The sequence below is a fragment of the Pinus tabuliformis genome, chromosome 8 (assembly GCF_031772625.1).
Source record: "Pinus tabuliformis cultivar Carrire ecotype Pingquan chromosome 8, CPIR1, whole genome shotgun sequence".
Classification (NCBI taxonomy): Eukaryota; Viridiplantae; Streptophyta; class Pinopsida; order Pinales; family Pinaceae; genus Pinus; species Pinus tabuliformis.
Genome location: NC_142294.1, coordinates 1296818955 through 1296829992, shown reverse-complemented (window position 1 = coordinate 1296829992; position 11038 = coordinate 1296818955).

The following is an 11038-nucleotide window of genomic DNA, read 5'->3' as shown; positions in this document are numbered from 1 at the left end:
GATCTGGTATTGCAAATAAATGATCCTACCTGTGACTTGATTTTGAACTGAGACTTCCTTTTCCCTAAAATGAAATGTAGTTCATCCATATTAATCATTTGCCTAATATATTCCAGAGAGAAAATTCTCATTGGAACATATTTGGGCAATTTGTATGGAGCTAGTTCATAGCCATACACTCTAATCTCTGTATAATTCTAGTAAAGATACCAGTCTCTTGTCTTGGCTTGGTCACTCAGGTGCAGGATCCTTTTGATTTCTGGACTGATCCTAGGCTCACTCTGGCTGCTGAGAAGTTGTGCAACTGGATGAATAAAACAGTCAATGAAGTCTGAAAACTTGAACTCAATTGAGTTCCTCCTGATCAATGAAGTCCATTGTGTGACTGCTTGAATCACTTGCTGATCATCCTGCTTGTGTAAAACAATAGGTAACATGTCTCCCTGTTGAAAAATAATCATATGCACTAACACAGAGGAATATTTAAACACTCCTTTAGTAGTAATTTTCATCAGTTGTTCATGCATACTTTCAACCAAAAATTGACTATAATTATACATGAAAGCAGGTTTGTTTTCTTTAGAGAAAATGGATAGATAACCTAGGATAGATTCATCTACCCATTGATCTGTTTGGTAGCCTAACAAGCAAGAAACTAGGGAAATGATGTGTTTAGCTCTCTCAGGGAACATGGATGCTAGATAGGGAGGGTTCTTTTTAGGAAGTTCAGCATCTTCTGGGAGGAAGATCTCAAAAATTTGAGCTCTTTGGGGGAAAGTGAGCTTATGGTATAGGTCCATTAAAACAACAATGGAGAAAAATCTAAGGGAATTGTTTTCAGGGATCAGAAGCATCTTGTTGATAGTTTCAGGGGTGATAGATATCAAAATGTCTCCATTCTAAGCTACCACAGTTCTCTGTAAGGGATTATACTTAGCTTGACACCACATGACTAAGTCAGGAAAAATATGGGTATGAGGAAACATATACATGGGCAATAGGGATTCCCATAAGTTGATTTCATTTTCAGAGTCCTGATAAGTCTGCTTTAGCCAATGGTGCAATTCGAACATGTCAAATTCGCATTTTGTATCTGAAATTTTGAAGAACTAGCCAGCCAATGGAATGTGATCAAGTTCTAAGGCATCAGAGGCTTTGAGGTTTTCCTGTGATGAAGATTGACTAGCAGAGGGATGATCTTTTCTTTTAGGAGTTTTAATTCACAGAATTAGGATGAAGAGATAACAAAGGATCAAGATGAAGATACCTAAAGGTTTGTCGCTCCGATGTTAAGTTCAATTGTGACGAAAAACATAAACAAGAAATAGTGGAACTTAGAAAACCAATGAATCGAGATATAAGACGAGTTAGGGAAAATTGTGTAACAGGGGTGAGGGGATTATTTATAATCGGGAATGGATCACTGTTATGGGAAACGTGTTGTTGAAAGAAAAGATTTTCATTAATGGAAGAAGGAAGAATAGTGATGGAAGGAAAAATGGATTGTGGATCAGCGACAACGGATAGGGACACACGACATGTAATGATTGGGAATGGAAGGCATGGGAAGGGAGTTACTGTTGGCACGATAATGGAATGCATGGGAAAGAATAATTGGATTTCAGAGGGGGGGGATGGTGGTAAGTGGTAATGAGCGGGGGGGTGCGAAGTGCAGAAGAGTTTCCACGTTGCAAGGGGCCCGCGTAGGATGAAACCACTTTTCGAACCACCTCCTTGTTGTTATCATGCAACGATGGGAGGGGGTGTGAAATGGCTTCCTCGCCATTGATCTGGGCGAGGAAGCGGATCACCGTACAATTTTGTTTGACACTTAGCGCTCCATGACAAAATCCTTTTGTCTTTTGTGACTTTGACTTAAAACTTTACAACATTTATTTGTCCAAAAATTAATCACCCATAAAAGGTAATTAAGTCCTAATCTAATCTTAATCTAACTTTTGGCGCATTTGGACTAGCAACCATTATTTTTCCTAATTTATTTTCAACCCTAATCTAATACATCTTTGGCCAAATTCTGAGCATATTAGGCCATCATTTATTCTATTCTATCCTATCTAATAATGTTCTGCCAAGATTAAACAATTTGGTGAACTTATTCACTAATCTAAACCATAAATTTAAATGATTTGATCATAATTAAACAATATGATTTAAATCAACAAAAGGTTGTGGCATTTAAACACGTTGCACACAAAACCTTAATTTATTACAATGCAATTTATTTATTTGAAGTGGCATTTAAAAAGGCTCACTTATACAAATTTTTATTTTCTTTTGATGGGGTTTTATTTCATCTCTCTCTCTTTTTTTTTTTTCTATTTTTTCAAATTTTCATTTTTATTCTTTATTTTTTCATACCCTCTTTTATAAATAAAAACTAACATATAAAAAATAAAGCATGTTACAACAACAACCATCCATGGGCAAGGGGTTAGCTTTTGGAGATTGATTCTACCGTCATGTTGTTGCTTTTAGAATCATTATTCCATGCATTAAGGTGACATAGAGGCATACTTTGTGGTAAGGAAAGGACAAATCAACTTGGGGAGCTCTTCTACAAGATTAACCCCTATTTTTGGTTGTAACTCTCTCCAATTCTATTAATACAAAGAGTAGATTCTTTTCTAATATATGATGTTATGATTTCATGTATTTCAATACCATGTTGATCTATTGCATGAAGTGATTGGATTATGCTACATAGATGTCGTAGAGATTTGGATTGTCTTGTTTGATTGTGCAGGTTTTAATTATAGCAATCAGAGCTAGGATTGGAGCGTACAAGTCGAGGAAGGAGTGAAGCTTATGACAGATTCCAGGTAGGCCTCATCCCATCATTCAATTACTTTAAGGAAGACATTGTGCCCTTTGCTTTCTGTTGTTCTAGGTCATTCCACCAGGCCTAGGGAAGACACTTATGTCTGCAATAGTAGATTCTGTATAACAAATTGGCGACCATACTGGGGATCGATTCAATCCCTTGGTGGTTTTTTCTTGCCCTTAGTGTCTATTTTTCCTCTTGTTTTGATCTTTATAGTTTCACTCAGTCCTGATTAGACATAGGAAGACCTGTCATTGAGATTCCATTGCATTTTTTGTGTCGGAACTTGAGATTCCTTGATTAGTGCACCCTCTAGTTTGGAGATAGTGCACCCTAATCTTCCTTGTACCTACGTTGTACGGCACCCCAGCCCTCTTTGTGCCTATGTTGTAGAGCACTAGTGCCCTTTAAGCATCTACACTGAGCCCTGTTTCATGCCAAAATTTGCCTTGTTTTGGTTTTCTCTCTATCCAACCTTCTTCCAGCTGCTCTTCCTTGTGTACCTTAATGTCTTAGTGTTTCTCAAAAGCCTCCATATGGTTTTCTTGTGGTTTCGATTGCCTTTGATGAGAATTTTTTTAGATTTTCCTTTGTTCTTGTCATTAGGTCATTAGTAAACTAATTTGTTTAGTCATCGAGTACTTGAAAAAATTGGTGTTCCAGTCATTGTTATGAAAAGTTTGCTTTTATCAGTGATTAGACGTGCATCTTAGTTTTCTCTCATTTTGAGAATTAAGAGAAAATTGAAAATAAAAATCTCCTTGCATTAGCATCTAGTGCTTTGTGAGTAAAATTTGAATTGGAACAGTTACTTTTTAGGGAATTGCACTTACTTATTGTTTGTTGCATATTCTTTGTCTCTTCCCTCCTTTATATAGATTCTCATTGAAAGTGAAAGTTTCCATTTCTTCATGTTAGCTCGTGTTTTAGGATATTTAGGTGAAATTTGCGGTGAGCCATGAAATTGAAACTTAATCAAATATAAACTTTAAAATATTTTGAATCAACCTAAGGAGCATTTGTCATATTAACACAAAAATCTAGAGGTCTAGGCTAGAGATGTGTTTTGGCATCGTTAAACGTAGGAGTTGTCATTGCTTGCCGTTGTATCCCGGGGGTGATATCTCATTCTATGTACGTAAGTGTATCGGATTGTACTTTATGTACCTTTGGTTATATTGGATGGCGCTCCATGCATGAAAAGTACATGGTAACGCTTTCATCGAACGGTTATGCCTTAGATAACACTACAACATACTGCACTTCCTTGTACCATCAACTATATTTTGGAAATTCCACCATAGGTTGATATCCTCACCATAGGTAACAGAGTCAGTCGCCTTGTATACCATGATACACTAAACGCAACATTCAGGGAGATTTCCTGCACTTAAGTCCTTGGTTCGCTAAGGTGTATATTGCAGTTCATTGTTGTTTGGTAAACCTTTATGCCTAGTATTACCCTCTTTTTTATTTTTATTTTGTTAATTACTAAAAATTATTAATCCAGCGTGGAAGAACACACCCCTCCTCTTTGTCGTTCGCGTAGAATGAAAAATAAGCCTCCTCTTCCACCAAAGGCTACTCCTAACCATCGTTAGAAGCATAAGAAGACATAAAATATTGAATTAGGAACTTCAGGAACTACTTCTAGTCCTCATGAATCTTATCTACCAAAATCATATTTCCTTTGAGTACTAAGCCTAACATCACTTCATCACTTGCTAGTGAATCTGACACAGTTGAAACTAAAACATGTGAGACTTTGTTTCTTGAGGTCATGTTGAAAGGCCCAAAAATCGGGTCTACAACAAGGGGGATAATCGCCCTGTCCAGACCTTGAAAGCAGCTCCTTTTCTGTTTGGAATAGTGGCTCCGACTGGGGATGATGGGGCTAGTTTCCCAATCTATTTATGATGATGAACTAACGGGAATGATGTTTTTCTTTTTTAAGTTTTTATGAGGTGAATGCTTATTCTAAATCTAATTTATCTTTAACTAGCACATGCAATTTATTCTAATGAAAGAAACATCTAATTTTAAACTATCCCGGGAGTAACACTTCACTTACGCGATCTAAATTAATTTCCACCAGCAATCGATAATAAAGATCATTCAATTACTACGAGAAAGGAATCCATTAAAAATGATTGTTTTGTATAAGAAATTAGCTAAAACAATTATGATAAACATATCGCATAAGAGTTATTTATATACTTAGCATAAAAATAATAGTTATCACCGTACAAAAGTGCAATAATGACAATTGAACATTCAGACTTTCATATATCAATAACTGAAAATAATTTATCGCTTGGCACATAAGTAAAAAGTATTAGGAGATAAAAGTGCCATTGGTAATAGGTTCTACTCATGAGCTTCAACAATATAGATTTATTTTCACATAATTCAATATCCACTAAGAGTATAGGAGTGCATTTCAGTAGTAGACATCAAACTCAGATATAAATAAATCACGTTCCATTCATTTATCAAAACCTCCTCAATTGGGAGCAAACTACACATTTTGAAGAATTGTTTTTGATAAAATTCTGGACCCTTCTCCAATGCAATGAGAAGGGTTAAAATACTACTATCTAAAACCTAAAAATGGTTATTACAAAAATAGATGAGGAAGTTCAAACGACTATCCTAATTTTAAGAAAAAATTAACTAAATCAAGCTAAAACTGTATCGATACTAAATCATACATCCGTTCTTTTAAGTTGCAAATATCCAGCATGGGCTTCAAGAGCGTCGGTTGGCCGACCTTAAATTTTAATTGACCTGCGAATACGGAATTGGCAAGAGCTAGAACTATCTTCTCGGCGGATGTTATGAGGCATTTCAGAATCATGCACTAGCTATGTGGCTTTACCAGGTACTGCCAGTACATGTCCCAGTTTAACTCGCTTAGCTGTTTAATTGACTCTACCTTTTTCTCTGTCGTTTGATTCCATCTTGCTTGGAGCTACTGTGCCTTTGGGAGGAATCATGGAGTAGTCTGATATTAAATTTACTTTATGCATATTTTCATTGATGTAGTCAATGATATTGTTTGCTGTTGTTGCTGCTTCCTCCATCGCCTGCTCTACTTCCTTGAGTTGTGCATCCCATTTCGCAAATAACATTTCCTTATGAGATTCATCGATCTTGGGAAATTTCGTTCTTCTTCCTTCCTCTGATTTATGCCAATTCAAAAAGTCAAAAAATTTCTTAAAAACTGAAACATAATCAAGTCGTAAATCTACAACTTTGTTAGGTCCCTACAATACTAGTGATTACCCCATTACTATTGTAGTTGTATCCCTTATTAATATTGTTGTGCCCCTATTGTCCCCATATTGTTATTATTGTGCCCCATAGAATCCCTCTATTGTTATTTTTGTGCCTTCATATTATTATTGTTAGGCCGGTTGGGTTATATTGTGACTCCTTAGACGCCTATATATAGAAAGGAGGTTTTTCATTTGAATCATAAAAGAATCATTCATTTGTGTAATATAAAGGAAGTTTCCCCCTCAAAGAGGTTGAATTCTAAGGCGTTGATCTATCTTTTTGTGCGTTGGTTTCATAACATTTGGTATCAGAGCTTTGGATTCTAGGGTTTCACTGCTCCAAATAGGTCATTGTGGCAATTTCGCTATAACTTTTTTTTCTGCGATGTTTTAGAAGCGAAAAAAAAACCCATTTGAGATGAAATCGCACTGAACCTTGGATCCAAATTTCAAAGCTTTTCGCACTATATTTGCGGAGATATGATATGAGGAAGTTGGTCTTTTTGTAGACTCCTGAATTAAATTCCAAACAAGTGACCTGGGGAAAATCGTCATAACTTCCTCTCTAAGAATCGGATTGAAATTTTGTAAAAAGGTACAGAAAGAGGACAGACTGTAGTTTCTTGTGTATATTTTTTAGAGCCAAAGGTCGAAACAGGGACACGTGGCATGTCATACAAGTTCGCTCTACTGAACTAGTCTATAATCAGGTCATTGTGGGAGATTTGGCATAACTCTTCCTTGGAGAATCCAATTTGGATCAGACTAGTGGCATTGAAAAGAGGACACAGAGGGCTACTGCAGTTCACAATTTTAGAACTGGATGATCCGAAATTACAGAGATACATCAGAGGCAATATCGATCTCCTACAAAGTGAAAAAAGATGTGTATATTTTTTTAAATTTTTGCTTAAGCTTGGTTTGAAAAATTATTTTGAAGGAATTCAAAGGGCATGGTAGAGCATTACTATCGGTAACTGATGCCCCGAGGAAATAAAATGCAGACACCTAGTAAGCAACCTGAAAGCTCTAGCATGACTCATGAAGAAGAGGAAGAAATTCTACATGATATATCAAAATTACAAGACCAAGTGCAACAAATGTCACTCTCACAAAAGCTAACAGAAGCTAAGATAAATGGCGTGAAATCTAAGATAAAGGGTGTGGAAGCTAAGGTGAATGAAGTGGAAGCTAAGATGGATGATTTGAAGAGAGATTTGAAGACAGACATGGCAGATTTGAAGACATATTTGAAGACAGACATGGCAGATTTGAAGATAGATTTGACAAATTTTCTACAAGAAATACTTACTAATGGTGAAAGGGTAATAAAGGAAACTCATGATGCGAACAAAAGAAATGTTAGTCATGATTTCATAGACTCTAATGTTGGATCGAAGACCCACCATATTCCAAAAATCAATATGAGGAAGTTTGATGGCAAGGATCCCGCAACATGGATATTACAGATGGAGAATTTTTTCGATCTCAATAATGTGCAAAACACACAAAAGGTACGTATTGCAACTTTATATTTGGAACCAAATCAGTTTGTATGGTATCAATGGCTTTTCTCTCGTAAAAAAATTATCACTTGGGCAATTTTTACGTAAGAATTGACAACACATTATGAGGATACAAAAAGCAACACTTTTTTTAGCCAATTGATAAGTCTCAAACAAAAGGATTCAATAATGGAGCACATTGAGGAGTTCCAAAAATTGAACATAAGGGTAAAAATATTCCAGAGTAGCATAGGATTGATGTGTTCATAGGGACTTTAAAGGATAATATCCAACATGATGTTCGCCTTTGGGAACCTGATTCATTAGAGAAGGCATTCAGGTTAGCAAGAAAAATGGAAAGCAAAATTATGGCAACCAGGAAGCATACCACTCACAACTATAAAGATGGAAGTGTTGTTGCCCCTAGTCTTCCACAACTTATAAGGTTGATACCACAACAATTGGATGAAAAAAGAGCAAAAGGGCTTTGTTACAATTGTGCTAGCAAATACACTAAAGGTCATAAGTGTGCTGAGAAGAAATTTTTCTACATAGATTGTGAAGAGGAAGAAAAAAAGGAGCAAGAAAGGTCAAAAGAAGAGGATATACTCCAAGAACAAAGCCTAGATAAAGAAAAAATGAATCCGGTCTATATCTTGTAATGCATTGGCGGGAATTACCACTCCTCAAACCATCAAGATAGAAGGACAAATCAAGAAGAAAAAGGTAATAGTGTTGATTGATTCAGGAAGTACACACAATTTTATTCATTGTAAGGTAGCAAAAGAATTGAATTGCTTCCTATATCCAACACCAGAGTGTCAAGTGATGGTTGCAAATGAAGGAACAATAAATTTCTCTGAAAAGTGCCATAATATCAAGCTATCCATGGGAGAATATGTATTGACTAGCCCAATGCTTTCCATTCCAATGGGAGGTGCTGATGTTGTACTAGGAGTCCAATGGCTACAATCCTTGGGTACAATAGCTTTTAATTTTCAAGAAATTTTCATGAAATTTTCTGCAGAAGGAAAGGAAGTTGAATTAAGGGGTATTACAGGGAAACCGGGAAAGATAATCATCTCTAACGGTATGAAAAAGCTTCTAAAAAAGGAACAAAGAGGTGTAATTGCACAATTATGTTCGCTAGATGTTTCCACGTCAAAATCATCTATTTCTCCAGATCTCCAACTTGGACAATCATTCCAAGGTATTTGAGACTCCCAAAGATCTTGTAAGGACCTCTTTCTAGACTGTATTTTTTTTTTTTTTTATACAGCCAATACAATCAGAAAAGAAACACATTGAATCTCAAATTCATTTAACTCATACATTCCTGCTACTCATTCAGGAAACATATCATAACGGTTCATACTTTTAACTAAGATCAATAGTAATGAAATACATATGTACCGTGCACCAGAGGCGGTACTCCACTTGCTTTGCTGTTGCTGGTATTCCCTTGTAGCTGGTCACCTCCGCGAGTGAATGATGACGCACCTGATCCGAAGGCGAAGACCCACTGGTTAACCTCCCAACCTACTCCTTGGGTACTCTTCTTCCCCGCGGACCCCCGAGCTGCAATGGGGTTTTACAATGGAGAAAAGCACTAGCTAGTAGAGGAGAGCACACCTTGGCTCAAGAGTCGCCTCTCTAATCCTCTACCTCACCAAACTCACTAGAGCTTCGTAATCACTGTTCTGACAACATCTCATCCATCCAACAATAGGGCTCCCAAAAGTCCCTTCTTCCATGGCTTGCCCCTTCTTTTATAGGAGTCCTCATAGGTGACACTTGTCATGTCATGCATAATTATTTTTTTTTTATAATTTAATAGCTTGATTATTCACCCACCCATGTGTCATTCTCACATCAAAGGTCTCCCAAAATTATTTACTTAAATTTTTATTTAAAACTAATATTTCCCTCACCTCAACTAGATTCCTATTTCTTCTCCTAGTTGTCTCTTTATTCCCTCCTTGTTGTGGGGAAAAGTATCCGACTCGGATGACCCTATCCCTACTCTAAGGGTGACACTCCTTAGCAACAACTGAAAGTAAAGCTTTGATATTTTCCTTTATGAAAGTACAGAGAAGGAAGAAAAGATTGACCAACCGGTGTCTTTCGCTTTTGTCGATCCTATCCTCTCTCTTTGTCTCTTGTTCCCTGCTCCTTGCTCCCTTTGCCGGTCCAGCTACACAAAGATCCTGCACAAACAAGAGAAGGAAAACTACAGGAAACATGTACTCATAACTGATGCATGGATTAGAGTGGATCAGATATACAAGTAAATACAATACATCAATGCAATACAAGTATATAGGAGAACATTCAAAGCTTTATTGATAGAAGTAAAAGGGTTCTGAGAAGGTTACAACCATCAATGGCTCCAATCCAGCAGCACCTCCCCAGCAGCAAGAAATCTCCTCTTCACCTCTATAAAAGCAATCACCCAATAGCTCTAACTGTAAACCAACAGCACTTCCTTACTTTGCACAAAATTCCAGCCTTCTTAGACCTCATAGAAGAGCTCTATATATAGGAGATTTGGAGAAAGGATGAGTCAGCTTGAGGCTGGCATAAAGCTGACTAGTGTCCTCTCCCACTTTAGTTAAACTTCAGTTCTTGAGTCCACTTGGAGATCCTTGCTTACACATGGAGATCAAGTACCTCTTACTCATCACAGGGCGAATCCCTTGAACCAAGTGTCAGTTTGGAAGCTTCCTGGGCAATTGACACCTTGCAGAATGACTGTGCCACTTGGCCAATCTCGCCCAGCGCAGGTAGCCTTCATTGGAGTTGACTTTCAGCGCAGGTACAAGGAGGAGCAGTTGACATTCAGCGCAGTTGCTCAGTGGGGCAGCTGACATGATCCAAAAATAGCCTGTTTTTGAGTGTTTTCAGGTGGAGAACTGATGGGAAGTGCTGTGGTTTGCTGACCTTGTTCTTCTAGGGGTAAGAACAACATGTTTAGGGACTGAGGATCCCTGTAATTATTGACATTTCATGCTCCATGCTGCGAGGCACAAAAATGTCTATAACACTCCTTTTATTCCTTAATTTGTGTTCATCACTTGAAGTCAATTAATGAGTCAAGACTTTATCCCCCAATCTACTCCCTAATTTAACTTAGGTTATATCCTAGATGGATATTCTTATGTTGGTTGTTGACACATGGAGCTTCTCTACATTTCTCTAATTTAATTTATTATTCTCATTTTAATTCACCTTTCCCTTTTCTTAATTAGGTTTAATTTAGTTTTAGGATTAATCTTTATCCTTACCATTATGTTTGTCTTTCCCCTTTTTCCTAATTTAACCACATAATTTTCCTAGTATTTACCAACATGGGAAGGATAGAACTTTTAAGGTACTCTATTTTAATTCTTCCTATGATCCTCCTTATTCCAAGT